This window comes from Pipistrellus hanaki, assembly GCF_964339955.1.
Source record: "Pipistrellus hanaki genome assembly, chromosome: 3".
In the NCBI taxonomy this organism is placed as follows: Eukaryota; Metazoa; Chordata; class Mammalia; order Chiroptera; family Vespertilionidae; genus Pipistrellus; species Pipistrellus hanaki.
In genome coordinates, this window is record NC_140505.1 from 142,304,307 (window position 1) to 142,319,809 (window position 15,503).

General features: G+C 59.1%; 1 protein-coding gene across 2 annotated transcripts in view; it reads left to right on the forward strand.

The window, feature by feature from the left end:
* The first annotated feature begins 6,418 nt into the window (after positions 1 to 6,418).
* Positions 6,419 to 15,503, forward strand: part of FIGNL2 (fidgetin like 2) — a 32,274-nt gene continuing 23,189 nt past the window's right edge. The window contains exon 1 of one of the 2 annotated variants that reach the window (XM_084877401.1): positions 6,419 to 6,633. The gene's annotated coding sequence lies outside the window, so the exon portion shown is untranslated. Of the gene's footprint in view, positions 6,634 to 7,546; positions 7,803 to 15,503 lie in introns of those variants that run through there. The other variant, XM_084877402.1, reaches the window with a different exon arrangement.

Sequence of the window (15,503 nt, forward strand, 5' to 3'; positions counted from 1 at the left end):
GGCTAGTCCTAATCCTCCAGGGGGTTATTAGGAGCCTGGAATCCTATGTCACCGATCGCTGGCTGTATTTGGAAATGCCTGCATTTCCCAAACCAAAATGAGGACATGTGACCTGACACAGGAGTTTTGCTGAATATCATTCATAGACTTTGCTGAGTCAGACACATGTCCCATGAGCATCTTCTCATCCTTCCTCAGGATGCTCCCTGAGGGAGAGAAGAGCATCTATCATCAACCCACTTTACAGGTGGGGGAAGCTCGGGTCCCGTGTTAAATCCACAGGAAAGAGGGCAGATCAGGACTTGAACTCAGGCAATCTGGTTCCAAAGCATGTGTGTGTGTGTGTGTGTGTGTGTGTGTGTGTGTGCGCGCGCGCGCGTGCTACTACACTGGGACATGTTAAGTCTCTGGGGAATTTAGCAACCACGAATCCAAGCCCCTGATTTCACAGTTGAGGACACAGGGGCCTAAAGAGAGAGAGGGACTCGCCCCAGACCCACAAAGAAAGGGTGCCTGGCAGAGCTCCTGCGGTTGTGGATTAGCGTTGCTAAAAGGAGGGGGCTGTAGGCTTGTGTACACTGCCCCTCCCCGCCCCGCCCCCAACGCAAGTGCCCCTTCTTCCCATTCCGGGATGGGTACAACCCGGTGAGGGGAGAAGGGGGCTGGGGGAGCCACCGGGCCTCCTTCATTCCCGGATTCCGAGGCAGCCATTGTCCGGGGAGGAATGCTCTGCCAGCAGCCCCAAGGGGCGGGCCTCCTTCCAAGCCCCAGACAAGCTGGCTTTGTGCTCTCCACTGGGGCCCCTCCTGGCCGGCACCCGCCAGGCCTTTTGAGCATTTTCCAGGGTTCCCAGGCCAGGTCACTAAGTGATGAAGCCACTGGCAAAGGGAGGGGCCTTGGCTGATGCACTGGGCCTTGGAAGGCCAGTCTGGGAGGGCTGCCTGGAGGAGGTGTGAGAGCAGTGCCCAGAGGCCTGGGCTAGTGGTTTCACAATGCTGAAAGCATGTATTCTCATTAGTAGGAATTTACCCTAGTAAGACACCTGCAGCAAGGTGGATGTTACAAGTCTGTTCATTAAGCTTCTCTTTTTGGAAAAATAAATTCAACAACAAAGGAAACAAACTAATTCTTGCATGTCCATAGGATTGAGCTGTCAAATATTAAGCTGTCAAAAAATGACCTGCTATATGCCTGGCCAGGTAGCTCCGTTGGTTAGAGTGTTGTCCCGGATACACCAAGGTTGCAGGTTTGATTCATACTAAAAGAGCACATACTAGAAGCAACCAATAAATACATAAATAAGTGAAACAATAAATTGATATTTCTCTCTCCCTTCCTCACTCTCTAAAATCAATAAAAAAAAGTTATGTGGTATAAATGTATTTATAGTCAGAAAAATATATTCAAAATATTTGTCTACAGATCACAAAATAGTGTGGAGATCTTTTATATATCAATATCTGGAAAATGTCTGGCCTGTTCCAAAGTCTTAACAGTGGCCATCTCTGGGTGGTGTGGTTAGGGTGATGGGTTGTTTTGTTTTGTGCTTACCTATATTTTCTAATTTTTGTGAAAAGGTGTTTTCCTTGTGTAACAAAAGTATCTGAGGGTCTCTGATCTCCAACCACTGCACTCCAGTGCCTCCCCACTCATGGCCGTTACAGCATCATCTTACATTTCTTTGTCCACCCATCGCTCTCCTCCACTGACCATGAGTTTCTCTAGGGAACTCTGAGGTCTTATTCAAAGACCTTACTCTGATGTAAGTCTCTACTCCTAGAACTTGGTACACTTAGGTGCCAGTACATACTGTTGAATGAATGAATGAACGAACGAACGAATGAATGAATGCCAATTCAAACCTGGAGCCCTGGTGAGGGCATTAGATCTACAACCCTATCTTTGTAGACGGTGTTTTTATTCTTACTGTGTTCTCTGCATTTGTTTCCCTTTTGTTCTTCAATACCAGCAAAGCCTTTTGGAAAAGGCTGACAGCAAGAGTTGTCATGGGATCTGAAGCAAAGCTTTAAAGAGGCAGGAGCACTCCCCGTTTTCGCCACCCATAGCAGGAACGGAGGCAGCCACCCTGGGGCCAAGGGCATAGAGGAGAAGCCCTCGGTCGGCTCCCTTCCTGCCTGGGGAGGTTTTCTGTCCAGGACCGATGCTTGGAAAGGATGGGGTTCCACACACTGAGCCGTGCTGAGCACAGGCCCTCCCAGACCCCAGACCCCGAGAGGCTCGGGCCCAAGGGTGGGCTGTGGATCTGAGGCTGGCCAGTCAGGGCAGGCATCCTGGAGGAGAGGCCTGGACGGCTGGTTCGGGAAGGGGAGGAGACCAGGGCAGAGGGGAGGGAAGCGGGGAACATGCCTGGGCGGTTGGCCACTGGATGATTTAAGTACAACCAGATGTGCCGGGAATCTCCTGTCAGGCGAGGCCCAGGGAGGGCAGCGTGGGGGTGGGGAGACCTCTGGACCACTTGGATTGCCAGCTCCCTGTTCGGCCGGGGCCTGTGAGCTCCAGGGAAGGGAGAAGCCCCGCGGGCTCCAGAGGAGCTGGCGTGTGGGAGCGGGAGCCAGGCAGGCCTGGGTGGAGTCCTCCCTTCGGATGAGGAGCAGGGAGGGAAGGATTCCTCCAGGAGGCAGGGGATTGGGCTCAACACCCGGGACCTATTGTAGAAAAGGGGATCAAGAGGCTTTGGGGTAGGAACCACCAGCTCTGCGGGGGCGAGGGGTCGCTCCCCAGGCAGCAGAGGGGAGTGATACTCCAGGGAGAGACCCTGATGTGTTAAAATGGGTGGGTGCTTCGTGAGAGGCTCCGTGGGGCTGTGATGAAGGTTCAGGATGAGATGACAGTTCAGTGGGGCCTGTTGGCTCAAAGGCTGTGCTGCAGGGTGGGGGTGCGGTGGGGGTGCGGTGGGGATGCTCACAGGGCAAATGGCAGAGCCCGGTGCAGGGTGAAGGGTTTGGAAGTGGGGCCCAGGGTCCCCACGTGTTGGGCTCCTAGGGGAGAAGACGGGACTGATGGCAAGTCCCAGCTCCTCCCTCCCCACAAGCCTTGTGTGGTCTGGCACAGAGCTGTATCTGACTGCCGTGGCCGGCAAACTGTGGCTCACAAGCCACATGTGGCTCTTTGGCCCCTTGAATGTGGCTCTTCCACAAAATACCACGGCCTGGGCGAGTCTATTTTGAAGAAGGGGCGTTAGAAGAAGTTTACGTTTAAAAAATTGGGCTTTCAAAAATTTTTTTCAATTGTTGTACTGTTGATATTTGGCTCTGTTGACTAATGAGTTTGCCGACCACTGGGCCAGAGGAAAGGACACGTTTTCTAACTCCACGAAGAGCCCCTAGCTGGCTGTGGGGTGGGGCTGGGACCCATACACAGGCCGTCGTTCACTGAGAAGGCAAAGCTGGAATAAGCGCAAATGGTAAAGGCGTGAGCGGCTGGACAGGGCTGGGGAGGCCCTGGGAAGCAGAAGGCCAAGCAGCCGGGGTAGGAGGGCTAGGGCTTCCATTTGTGGGGAGCAGCCCGAGCCCAGTGAAAGTGGGGCGCAGCAGCAGCCCACAGGGTGTGGTGTCCACCGGGCATGCACCCCAGTCCCTGAGCCAGGACGCATTTCCTGGTTCTTAATGACTCCTGAGCGGCTCATGCCCAGGCCCACCAAGAGAGGCCTCCCCGCCCTTTCCTCTTCCTCTCCTCCGTTTCTTCCTCCCTTCCTCCCCCCACCCCATCCTTCCCCAGGGCCCTTGTCTTTCCTTCCTCTTCACCCTATCTGCTCCTCCCCGCTCCTTCTCTGGCCTCACACATCTTCCCTCTTACTCTCCTCTCTCTCTCTCTCTCTCTCTCTCTCTCTCTCTCTCTCTCTCTCTCTCTCTCTCTCTCTCTCTCTCTCGTTCACACCACTGAATGCTGATCCCCTGCCCAAGCCCAGCACTAGGAGCGACGTGGTGGAGGGTAGGAGGCTACACAAACAAAAGGGCTAAGAAAGAGTGAAGGGCCCTCCGCCAAAGCCACACATTACTGCCACCAACGCCACTGTCATTATCCCATCCACTACGGGGCACTTGACCTGCTGGGGGGTGATCACCAGACGCCCTGACCGGCATGTTCTCAGCGGGGGGCTCTCCAGGCACAGGCCCATTGTCAGGGGGGCTCTCCAGGCACAGAGCCATTGTCGGGGACAGCCAGAGGGTCAGCAGGGCGTCCTCAGAGAGCAGACCCCCCAGGCTCCACACGTGAGGGCGGAGGGAGAGACGTGATGGAGGGCCATTTGCCGGGATTCATTGTCAGCCCGGGAGGCTGGGTGATGATTTAACAGGACTTTAATGAGCTCGCAGAGGGGGTCACACTTCATTGCCCGAGTACTGGTGCAGGATTGGGGAGCTGAAGGGTGAAGAGACTCGCCTCATCCCCACCTGCGCATGCGACTCATGCCCGTTTACCCATCGGAAGCAATTCGGCACCTCCGAGATGCCAAGCCTTGGAGTCCAGTGAAGGCCCATCCTCAGCATGCTGGCCCACCCTCCCCTCTCACTGGGAAGGCCTTCCGGAGGTCTAACCTGGTCCTTCCTACCAAGACCGGAAGGGGGAATGAAGAACTAGACGCCTGCTCTAGGGGAGCATCCCATCAATTCTTTCCTCCACCCTAACGCCGGTCATCCACCCTGCCCTGGCCCCAGGGACACCCAGCCACAAGGCCCTGGCCAGGCCAGGTTTGACCTGGTGTTCGTCTTGGTGGCTGAAGTCACTCAGCTCATGCGGGCATTGGTCTCTCTTGCCTCTAACCCTTGGGGAGCTGGGCAGGCGGGATGGAAAGAGCACAGTGGGTTCTAGATCCAGCTTTGCTGTGTGACCTGAAGCATGTCACTCCTCTCTGGCCCTCAGATGCTCGTCAGTAAGAAGTGCTAAACAAGGTCCTTCTGCCTCTGTTGTCCCTGGGATTGTGGCTGCAGCAAGGAGCTTGGCTCTTCTAGGGCGGTGGCTACTATGGCCCTCTTCCTCCTACCTTTCTAACCCCGAAGCCAGGGCTGCCCTCACAGTGAGAGCCTGGATACACAGCTCCCCTGCGCCGGGTGTGGTCCCAGGGGTGTGGGGTGGAGAGGAAGGGTGGATTCTGGGGGTGGAGATCCTGATCTTGGTGAGTTTGAAAACCTAATGGGGTGCTGGTCTTGTTTCCATGGTTGGGCTGGGAAAAGCATGGGAGCTATGGAGGGTCTCCCGGTTCTCTTTCCCCTAGTGGCACCATGGGGGAGGGAGGGCTGGTGGGGTCCCCTGAGAGGTCAGAACCCAGAACTCCAAGAGGAACCGTCACTAGAAATGTTTAAATTCTTCACAACACACAGGACAGAGCAGTACCCTGCAGGCTGGTGGCGAGGGGCACAGGGGCAACCTTGTCCTGCTGGCACTTAGACTGAACTGCACGCAAAGGGAAGAAAAATAACCCCTCCGAAGAGAGGACCCTCACACACTGCCTTGGGACCCTCCGGTGCTCGGCATCTCCTCCAGGAACTCTATCTGGGTCCTCCAAGCTCAGCCCAGCCCGTCCACGACCTCCTGCGGCAAAGTCGTGGGTCCCTCACCTGCAGGCGGCGTCCTGGCTGGGTCACTTCTGCAGCCGAAGCCTCGTGCCCGTGTGTCTGACGGAATTCTGTCTGACCCTGGACTGGGCAGTGCTTTGGGCCCTGTCCGATGTCCCCAGCGCCCAGCCCAATGCCGGCCCAGGGATGTGTCACGAACACCTCAGTACCCTGAGTGTCCACCTTCCCTGCTCAGCCTGCCTGGCCTAGTGGGAATGTGGCCTTCATGGGAAACCCTTCCTGGGGAAGCGCGTTTGTAACTCACACCCCACGTCCAGGGCTCGCACCCAGCCCGCACCCAAGGGCTCTGCGTGGCGCTGTGCCAAGGGTGGGCTTGCTGGGCTGCGTGTCCAGCCTCTGCACCCCGGGTAGGTGCTCAGTTCCCCTGGGGGCGGGGGTGGGAACGTGAGCCCACAGGCTGTGCGGCCAGGGGCGCAGGCACAGGGAGGGGGTCTGGGAGCTGGCGGACGGGGCCCGCCCTTCCACCCAGGAAGCCGCGCACACCAGGGCCTCGCTCGCGGGCTGCGCTCAAGCCCGGCCGCCGCTCGGCGGACCCCGGCTCCACCGCACCCACCTCCCCGCCCCGACGGCAGCAGCAGGGCGGCCTGAGCGGCCAAGGACACTCCGCGGCGGGGTCACCGGCTCCGTCCCCCGAGCGGCCAGTTCACTCGGAGCGCGGAGGGGGCGGGCGGCCGGCGGAGGAGGAGCCGCGGGCCGGGTGGGGGCGGGGCGGCCGGAGCGGCGGGGGGCGGGGCGGGCGGGAGGGAGGGGCCCGGGGAGGGCGGAGCGGGCGGCGGGAGGGCGGAGCGGGAGGGCGCAGGGGCGGGCGAGGGGCGGGGGCGGGGTGGGGGTCCTGCCGCGGGGGAGCCGGGCGGCCCCGGTCCGGCCACCCCCACTGCCCAGCCCTGCTCGGGCCGCGGCGGCCGCAGCGGAGCGGCTCCGGGATGGTGAGCGCCGCTGCCCTGCAGCCCCGGCCGGTCGCCCCCGGCCCGCGCCCCGGTCCCGGCGCCGGACGCCCCCCGAGGCCGCGCACACTCACCTAGGACGGCGGGATGCCGAGGTAGGGCCGGGGCCGGGCCGGGCTGCGGGGCCGGGCGGCGGGGTCAGGGCGGTGACCGCTCGGGCCGGGCGTGCGGAGCTTTGTCCGCGGGCGGGCGCGCGGCGGGCCAGGGTCGGGAGGGCGGGGGCTGCGGGTCGCGAGGCACAACCAGGCGGGGGTCGGAGGGCAGGACCCGCGAGAGGCCGGGCGGGTGCGTGGGCGCCGGGGTCACTGCCCGGGGGGCGCGGGCCGGGGAGGGGGTCTCTCCGCCGACGGGCGCCCCCTCTCACACCCCCCCCCCCCCCGCCTCCCCGGGGGCGGAGGCGGCGGCAGTAGCGGGCGGCCGGCTCTGGGGGGAGCTTGCGGGGCTGGGGGTGGGGAGCCAGGGTTTGCGGGTTCGGGTCCCAGAAGGAGCCTGTGTCCGGAGCCCGAGGGCCGGCCCGCAGGCCCCTCCCACTCCGTCAGGTCTTTGTCCAGCGGCCCGTGTGAATGTGAGTGTGTGTGTGAGTGAGAGTGTGTGTGTGTGTGTGTGTGTGAGTGAGTGTGTGTGTGTGTGTGTGTGTGAGTGTGTGTGTGTGTGTGTGTGTGTGTGAGTGTGTGTGAGAGTGTGTGTGTGAGAATGCGTGTGTGAGAGTGTGTGTGAGTGTGTGTGTGTGTGTATGTGTGTATGTGTGTGAGTGTGTGTGTGAGTGTGTGTGAGTGTGTGTGAGTGTGTGTAGGTATGTGTGTATGTGTGTGAGTGTGTGTATGTGTGTGTATGTGTGTGAGTGTGTGTATGTATGTATGTATGTGTGTGAGTGTGTGTATGTATGTATGTATGTGTGTGTATATATGTATGTGTGTGAGTGTGTGTGTGTGTGTGTGTGTGTGTGTGTGAGAGAGAGAGAGAGAGAGAGAGAGAGAGAGAGAGAGGAGGTGGGGGTGTGCTCCGGGCCCGGAGGTCCCCCAGCTCGGTGACGGGCAGTGACAGGGGACGGAGGCCAGGGGCCCCGCGTCCTAACGCCTGGCCCTTCCTTTCTCCTCCCAGGCCCGGGGGAGCACGGACCCACCTCGGAGCCCGGTGTCCCGGAAGCTCTCTGACGGCACCCCTGGCCGCAGGCTAAGGGGCTCCGGACGGAGCCCCGGGACCCCCTCCGGCGCCCGGTCCGCACCATCCCCATGCTGGGCGCCCTCCGCAGGGCCGGCACACAGTAGGTGCTCAGCAAGCGCGGGCCCAGCCCGGCCCTCCATCCCCTCCGTCCCCTCCGTCCCGGGCCCTCCGTCCTGGGCCCCTCCGGAGCGGGCCGGAGCGGGGCCGGAGCAGGCGGACGGGTGGGTGGCCGGGCCGGGGGCCGCCACTAAATCAGGATTAGGCCGTGGGCTGTCAGGGCCGCCCGTCTCCATGGAGACCTGATTCGGGGAGAACAGAGGGCGGGGAGTGTTTGTGTTGGAGTCCGCGCCGCTCCGGCCCTGCAGCGGGGACCGGACCGGACCCGGACCCGGACCCGGTCCAGTTCCATCCTGGGCTCCTGCGGGGCGGAACCCTCAGTCCGGGGCCCAGAGCCTCCCGGTGGGCTCCTCAGAGGGCGGGGGTGCTGGGGTCCGGACTCTGACCCAGCGCGGGGAGCCCTCGGACCCCGGGACCCAGCCTGAACCCCCTGTGCCTCCGTCTGGACTCGGCGGGGCCGGGGGTCCCCAGCTGCTCCGCGCTGAGCCCGGAGGGCGGCCGCGCTGCCGGGCCGCGGCTCCGGGGACCCCCGCAGCCGCACGGGCGCCCCCCGCGGGCCCCGGGGGCGAGGAAGGGGCGGGCTCGCCGGCCGCGGTGCCGGGTCGGTGACAGGCCTCGTAAATCCCCGCTCCTCATATTTAACCCCATTTCATTTATTTCCACGTGACTCCATCGGGGCCCGCAGCAGCCACCCTCGTAAGCAGTGACCCCTGCGCCCTGGCTGTCATGTCTTCCGGGGGAGGAAGCCCGCTTGGGCCAGAGGGAGTTTAGCTCCCTGAGGCCGTGGAGCTGCCCCCGGAGGGGCACACAGGCCCCGTTCCTCAGGAGGACCCGGTCTTCCGAGGAGAAGCGGGGCTAAGGGATACAGGACGGCCCGTGATGCCCTCCGGGATTTGGGGGTTTTCTGGCCCGGGGATAGGGCTGGGCTGGGCCAAGGGTCCTGGGGACGGACGATGCCAGTTCAGGGACAGGGGAGAGGGACCCAGAGCCCTTGCTTGCTTTCCTCCCGGTCCTGGCCGCAGCGTTTTATGGAGCAGCATCCTCTCCCCTCCCCCACCCGGGCTCAGCTTTATTGCCGAGGTCTCAGGCTCTCCACGCAATTTCACGCCTCTCTGCCTTTGCTCTGGCTGTCCCCTCAGCCAAATGCCTTCCCCATTGTCCCTGTCTCCACAACCTCCTCATTCTCCAAGGCCCAACTCGGATGCCACACTCCCCCCACGTAGCTTCCCCAGAGCCCCCAGCTCCTGCTCCCCGCTCCATGTTCTCCTGGCCCTGCACCTGTGCCTCCTCCAGCCTTGGGGCTTTGCCTCCTGGAGGACAGACCTGGAGCATAAACGTGCTTGCACCCTGCCCCCAAGGGCCGGCTCGGGGGCTCACAGCTTATGAGTACCTGGTAAATGTCTGTTGGCTGAACCTCAAGGGCTTTTTTTAAGGATAACCTGCGAAGCATAGAATCTGGACATTTTCAGGCGAACGGTTCTGTGCTCCTGGGTGGGTGGAGACCCCTGGGTGGGTCTTCTCTTCCCCTCATTGCTGACGCTCCCCCTCCCCCCCCAAGTCGGGGAGGACTTTGCCCCTTCCTTCCCCACAGCCCAGCATTCTTTCCCTGCCATTATCATCCCGTTAAACAGAGAGGCCAGTCAGGATCCATATGGATCACATTAACAATTGCTTATTATCTGGGCAAGGACTGCCCCCGCTCTCCACCCCAGCTCCTGCTGCTGCAGGGGCTGGACCCTTAGGAGCCCGGTCCCCCTGCCTCCCCCTCCCCCGCCATTGGTCAGCCAGGGAGGCCAGGAGACAGGCCGGTCTCCCTCGCCCTCCCCTTGCCTTCCAGCAAAACTTTGCCGCTTCTTGACTCGGCAGGCAGTTAATGGCTCCTTTTCCCGATTTAACGAGAACCAGGTTCCCCCCAGGAGCACAGCTCGGCGAGGATCCCGGGCTGCAGCAGGGGGAGGTGGACCCAGGGCCCAGGTGCACCTGTGTCTGCAACGGCCCCTGCCTTCCAGCTGACAGAGGCGAGCCCCACCAGGCCGGCCATGGGGTGTACTGGTGTCTCCCGCCACCGCAGCGCTGGGCTGGCCCCGCTGTCCATTGGGAGCTGGCAGGCTGGTGAGGAAGATCGAGAGCAGAGGGACTCTGCAAGTGGGCCCAAGACTTGTGCTGCAGTCAGAGGAGCCAGATGTTTGAGAGGTTCCTGGGGCAGCAGCTGAGGGAGCCTTGCAGGTTGGGGAGAAGTTTATGTTGAGATGCATGTAGCCCAAGAATACTAGGCATGGAAGAGGCCCTCGAGATTACCCAGTCTGAGGGTCCCTAACTTTTTGTATTCACAGACCCCCTCAAGGAACCAGCAAAAGTTGTCCCCAGAAAAGTGCACTCGCATCAGTTGACACTAGACTTTGCATTCTGCTTTAAAGGTTCTTGGGCCACCCCCAACCCCCCCCTCCCCGGAGCCCATGGGACCCCACTCCTCGTTCACCTCCTTCGGAAGTGCTGAGGGCAGAGCTAGCCTGCACCCAGCACTCCTTCCTGGCAGGCAGCACTGTCCATGGCCTTACACTGGCAGGCGAACAGGGTGAGCTAAGGGGCCAGGGGTAGTGGATCAGAGTGACAGGCCATCCTTCTCACTGCCCAGGATGTGGGTTCCATCTCGGCTCTGAGTGTGGCACCTGGAGAGACCATGTCCAGCGCTTATTTTGTCTGAGGATCCATTGGTCCCCAGGGACCAGGATGAGCGGCAGGGAAATCTAGCTTCTCCAAGCATTTCATAGACGTCTTGATAAATCATAGCTAACATAGGCAGCACTTATTAAATATTCTATATGTCATCTGTGACATGGGACCAAGAGCAGCGCATACCTCATAAGCATTATTGTGAAGATCAAATGAGTCAGGAGTCTGGAGCTGGGATTAATCAGGGATTGATAAGAAGAGGTGACGAAGAGGCTGCATTTTGCTCTAACAAACCTATGTTGAGCACCTGCTGTGTCCAGCACTGTGCAGGGTGCTGGGTGTACCTCGGCCAGGCTCCGAAGAGCTCCCAGCTTGGGTTGGGGATTCCTGGGCCCCTGTGTACCAGGCCATGAGCTGGGCCTTCACACCTCAGGTCTCCTGTGACAACCCTCCGTTTTTCCCGTGGCCAGTGAGGACCAGAGCCCATCGCCAGCCCGGGCATTGATGGCTTCACCACAGACACCTGGTGTCGCTCAGGAGCACACTCCGCAGGGCCTGTGCCGGGCCCCGGGTATTTTATCCGGGCAGCCATTCATCCAACAGCCATTCTTCTTGGATGTGGTCCCACTTACGAGGAGCTTACAAGGCAGTTGGGGACCAAGAAGAGGCAAAGGGACAGGCCATGCTTTCAGAGCCTCTCTCCTGAACTCCCTGGGTAGAAGGGAGCCCCTGAAGGTGTGCGAGCTGGGGGTGACCTGCTCGGAGCTGTGGAGTGGGAGAGGAGAGGCGCAGGGAAAAGGCCAGTACTTAACGGCAGGGCGCGGCATCCCCAGTGGGGTTTCAGACTGGGTTTCCCCAGGGGTAGGCTGTTCATAGGCAACAGAGACCCTAATTCAGTGAATGAGTGGGGACCTGGTAGAGTCTAGTAGCTGCTGTCTGACCTATTTGGCCCTTGGATCCTCATGAGTCCCGGCTGTGTGTTCTTTTTTCCAAGCCAGCGGGGAAAGAAGAACTTGTGAGACTCAGGTCCTACTGGAAAAAGAGCACCCTGTCCCCTTCGGGTGGTTCTGCCTGCCCCTAGCCAGTCTGCCTCTGGCTTCCCTGGGAACTCTGGCCAGCGGGGGACATCACCCCGTCACTCAGCTCTTCAGAGGGACAGCGTTCATTAGCAGCCAGACCCTCACTTCTCTAAGAAAGGGGTCCTGTTCTAGACAGACGGAGTCCTGTGGGAGGCCACGGCGATGTCGCCATCTTCCACCTTGTGGTCTTCTTCAGGCTGAAGGTTTAGGTCCAACTGCCTGTCTCTTTGGGGTGGGGAGGGCAGCTGGGGGCCTGGGAGGGGGTCAGCTCAGTGTGGGGCTTGGGGTTACGGTGCCTGTTAGACACGCAGGGGGGGATGTCCCAGAAACACGGTGGGGGGGGGGAAGAGCCCTCCCCCAGAGAGCCCCTCCCAGCAGAGCTAGTGCTTCTGCCGAGTGCCTGCTCCGATCGGACACTCACATCCAGCGACAAGCCATGTGTTGTCAGACAGCTACCATTAAGCCAAACATCTTTAAAAAAAAAAAAAAAAATATATATATATATATATATATATATATATATATATATATATATTATTGATTTTTTTTACAGAGAGGAAGGGAGAGGGAGAGAGAGAGATGGAAACATCCATGATTAGAGAGAATCCTTGATCGGCTGCCTCCTGCACAACCCCTCTTGGGGATTGAGCCCGCAGCCACAACCTGGGCATGTGCCCTTGACTGGAATCAAACCAGGGACCTTTCAGTCCACAGGCTGAAGCTCTATCCACTGAGCCATACCGGCTAGGGTCACACATCTTTCATGAAGTGTGCACCTCATCCGAGGAGGGGAGGGACCGCGGGCTGCCACAAGCTGCACAGTCTGCCACCCGACAGCCCTCAGGCGTTCCATGGTCAGGAGCCTCTCCTTCCCAGTAAGCACTGTCCGTTCCCCTAGCCCTGGTCTGTGTGCAGCTGGCTGCCCCGGCTCCCCGGTCCGCTTCCTGCTTTGTAACATGGGAGGAATAGCTGCCGCGGTGCTGGGAGTACCTCAGCCAGGCTCCGAAGAGCTCCCAGGGTTACTGTGAGGATGGAACGAACTCATGTGTGTGGAGCACTTAGCGCGGTGCCTGGCTTGTGTGTTGGCATCTGTACAGCAGCAGAAGGAGAGGGTGGCTGTGGTTGTTCAGACTCTGCCTGGCACCCTCCCCCCAAGTTCTCTCAGTCTCTCTCCATTCCCATGGCCATGCAGGTGTGTGGGGCCACCCCCTTGAGGACATCCCTGCCCACGCACACCCAGGTAGACCGGCCAGGCTGCATAGCTGGAGTTACTCAGCTCAGCACCCCAGGGCTGGGAGGGTGAGGAGGGGACAGAGGCACCCCTGGGGAAGCCTGGGCAGGCTGCCTGGGCCTGCTTCTTCCTTCTGCTCAGGCCCGGCCCTGCGGGGGTGTCTCCCACAGACCCCTAGGCGCTGGGAGGGGAGCAGAGTGGGGCCCCGGAACACAGGGTCACCTAGACTTTAAAGCTTGTGTATTTTGGAGGTCACATGCCATCTAAATGGATCCAGTTCAACCTTGGATCCTAAACCTGGCTTGGTGGGCGGGGAGATGGGACTCTAGTCTCTTGGGCTGAGACATGTGGTCCATGACCCTGGATGAGTTCATGAATAGAATTGTATTTCAATGCTATTAATTCCCTCCGTGGTCCCATATATTTTTTAAATTTCTTCCCCCAGTTTTACTGAGGTATAATTGACAAAGTAGTCCTTTGTATTATTATTATTTTTTTTTTATTGAGGCATAATTGACATATTGGTTTCAAGTGTACAACCTAATGATTTAATATTTATATCTTTGCAAAATGATCACCACAAGAAATCTAGTTAACATCTCTCACCATACAGAGCTATATTTTTCCCCGTTGTATTTTTTTCTTATGCATTGGAAAAATAGTATTTTTGAGAACAGACAGCGTATTTACCAGACTGAAAGGGGGCATCTGGCTGAAAGTGGTAAATAGCCCTGAGCTCAGCCTCCATCCCACACCCATGCAGGGCCGAGTCCCGGGGACGGGGAGACGGGCACTGGGAGGCCTTACCCAGCCCTGGTAGCTGTGGTGCCGAGTGGGATATAACCACAGCCTTCTCTACCTGGGCCTGCTTGCCTGAACCCACTCAAGGCCCCGGGAGCCTTTGCACAGCTGTCACTGCTCCACGTGTGGTGGGAAGCCGCAGGGAGGGGATGGCTCTATTCAGGGCAAAGCACAGGGTTCATCTGCAAATCTTGCCTCAATGCCTAGATGAAAAAGCACCTCAATGAACAAGCAAATCATCTTTAAAAATTACTTATTATAAGTAATTCCTATAGTAAGAAAATACTCCAAAGGCCCTGCTCTTATCACCATTGCATCAGGGAAAGTTTTCTGAGGGAGGGGGACTTTGGGAGGGTAAAGGACATGGTGGAGCCGAAACCGGTTTGGCTCAGTGGATAGAGCATCGGCCTGCAGACTGAAAGGTCCCAGGTTCGATTCCGGTCAAGGGCATGTACCTTGGTTGCGGGCACATCCCCAGTGGGGGGTGTGCAAGAGGCAGCTGATCGATGTTTCTCTCTCATCAATGTTTCTAACTCTCTATCCCTAACTCTCTCTCCCTCTCTCTCTCTCTCTCTCTCTCTCTCTCTCTCTCTCTCTCTATATATATATATATATATATATTTGTTTAAAGGACATGGTGGAAAGGGAGCAAGAAGGGGCTGCTGGGTTAGAGAACTGCTGTGCAAAGGCCCAGGGTAGGGTGTTGGAGCAGGAAAGGTGACATCAACTCTTAAATAAGGCCTTTGAGTGGCAGGACAGATGTGCAGGGGACCCAAGCAGGAGCCAGCAATAGTGTCAGAGTCAAAGCTGCCTAGTAGTCTGGGCGCACCCCAGCTGCAGTACCAGGAAGGCAGCCTTCTGGGCAAAGGGACCGCAGAGCAAAGGCTTGGAAGTGTGGACATATAGGGCCTAGAAAATGGACCATTGTGGCTGGAGGGGCTGGAGCAGGCCATACTGGCAGGACCCAAGACTGGAAGGAAGGAGAAACTGACTCTCCGCTGATGCCAGGCTAAGGGGTTTGGTGTCCACTCCAGGGTAAGCGGGGGTTAAGTGTGTTTTAGATGCAAGGACCACCCTGGCAGACATTCAGAGAAGGACTAGGAGGGCAGACACCTGAGGTCAGAGCTGGGCCAGCTGTGGTGGGGGAGGTGAGAACTATGGGTCATTTGCAGAGAGGGTGCCAGGGGACTCAGTGGCCAGCTGGATGGGTGGAGGCTGGGAGAGTGGAGACACAGGGCCTCCATGGTTTCCAGCTGAGTGAAGGACAGACTGGAGAGAGAAGGCAGAGATGTCTTCCCTGGGGAGTCGGAGGTCTTCGTGGGCCCCCAGGGGGTCCTGTGGTCTCACCTAGATCCCTAAATCTCCCCCTGAAGTTCCCAGGGACCATGAAGAGTGTGGCTCAGCGTGAAGTTGGTGTGGCGGGCTCTCCAGAGGGACCTGGAGGGCATGTGACCTCGCCTGGGCGATTTCTAAGAGGCAGAAGTTTGGGGGTGGGGTGGGCATGCCAAGGTCCCAGGCTCCTCCCTCTGCTGTCAGAGGAGGCGCCTGGGGACACATTAGAGGGGCCAGGTGTCAGGCTAGGGCGGTTTGGGATTCAGGCTAGGGCTGGCTAGGAGCTTAGCTCGCCCACAGCCTCTGCAGACCCACCTGACAGTCAGCCAATCAGGGGCGTGATGGGACCTCACTCCCTCAGGGCAGAGCTCTCTAATCTTTGCTCAGCAGGCAACCGGTTCTCTTCTCTCCTGGAGTCCCTCAAGCCCATTGGATGTTTTTGGCATCAGAAAGCATCCTTTCTCTGCCCCCTCCCAACGCGGGACCCCCCCCCCCCACTTTTTTTCAAGGCTGAGCTCCTAGCCAGCCCTCTAAGGAGCCAAGTCAGAGCCTGGCTGGTGTCCTGCCC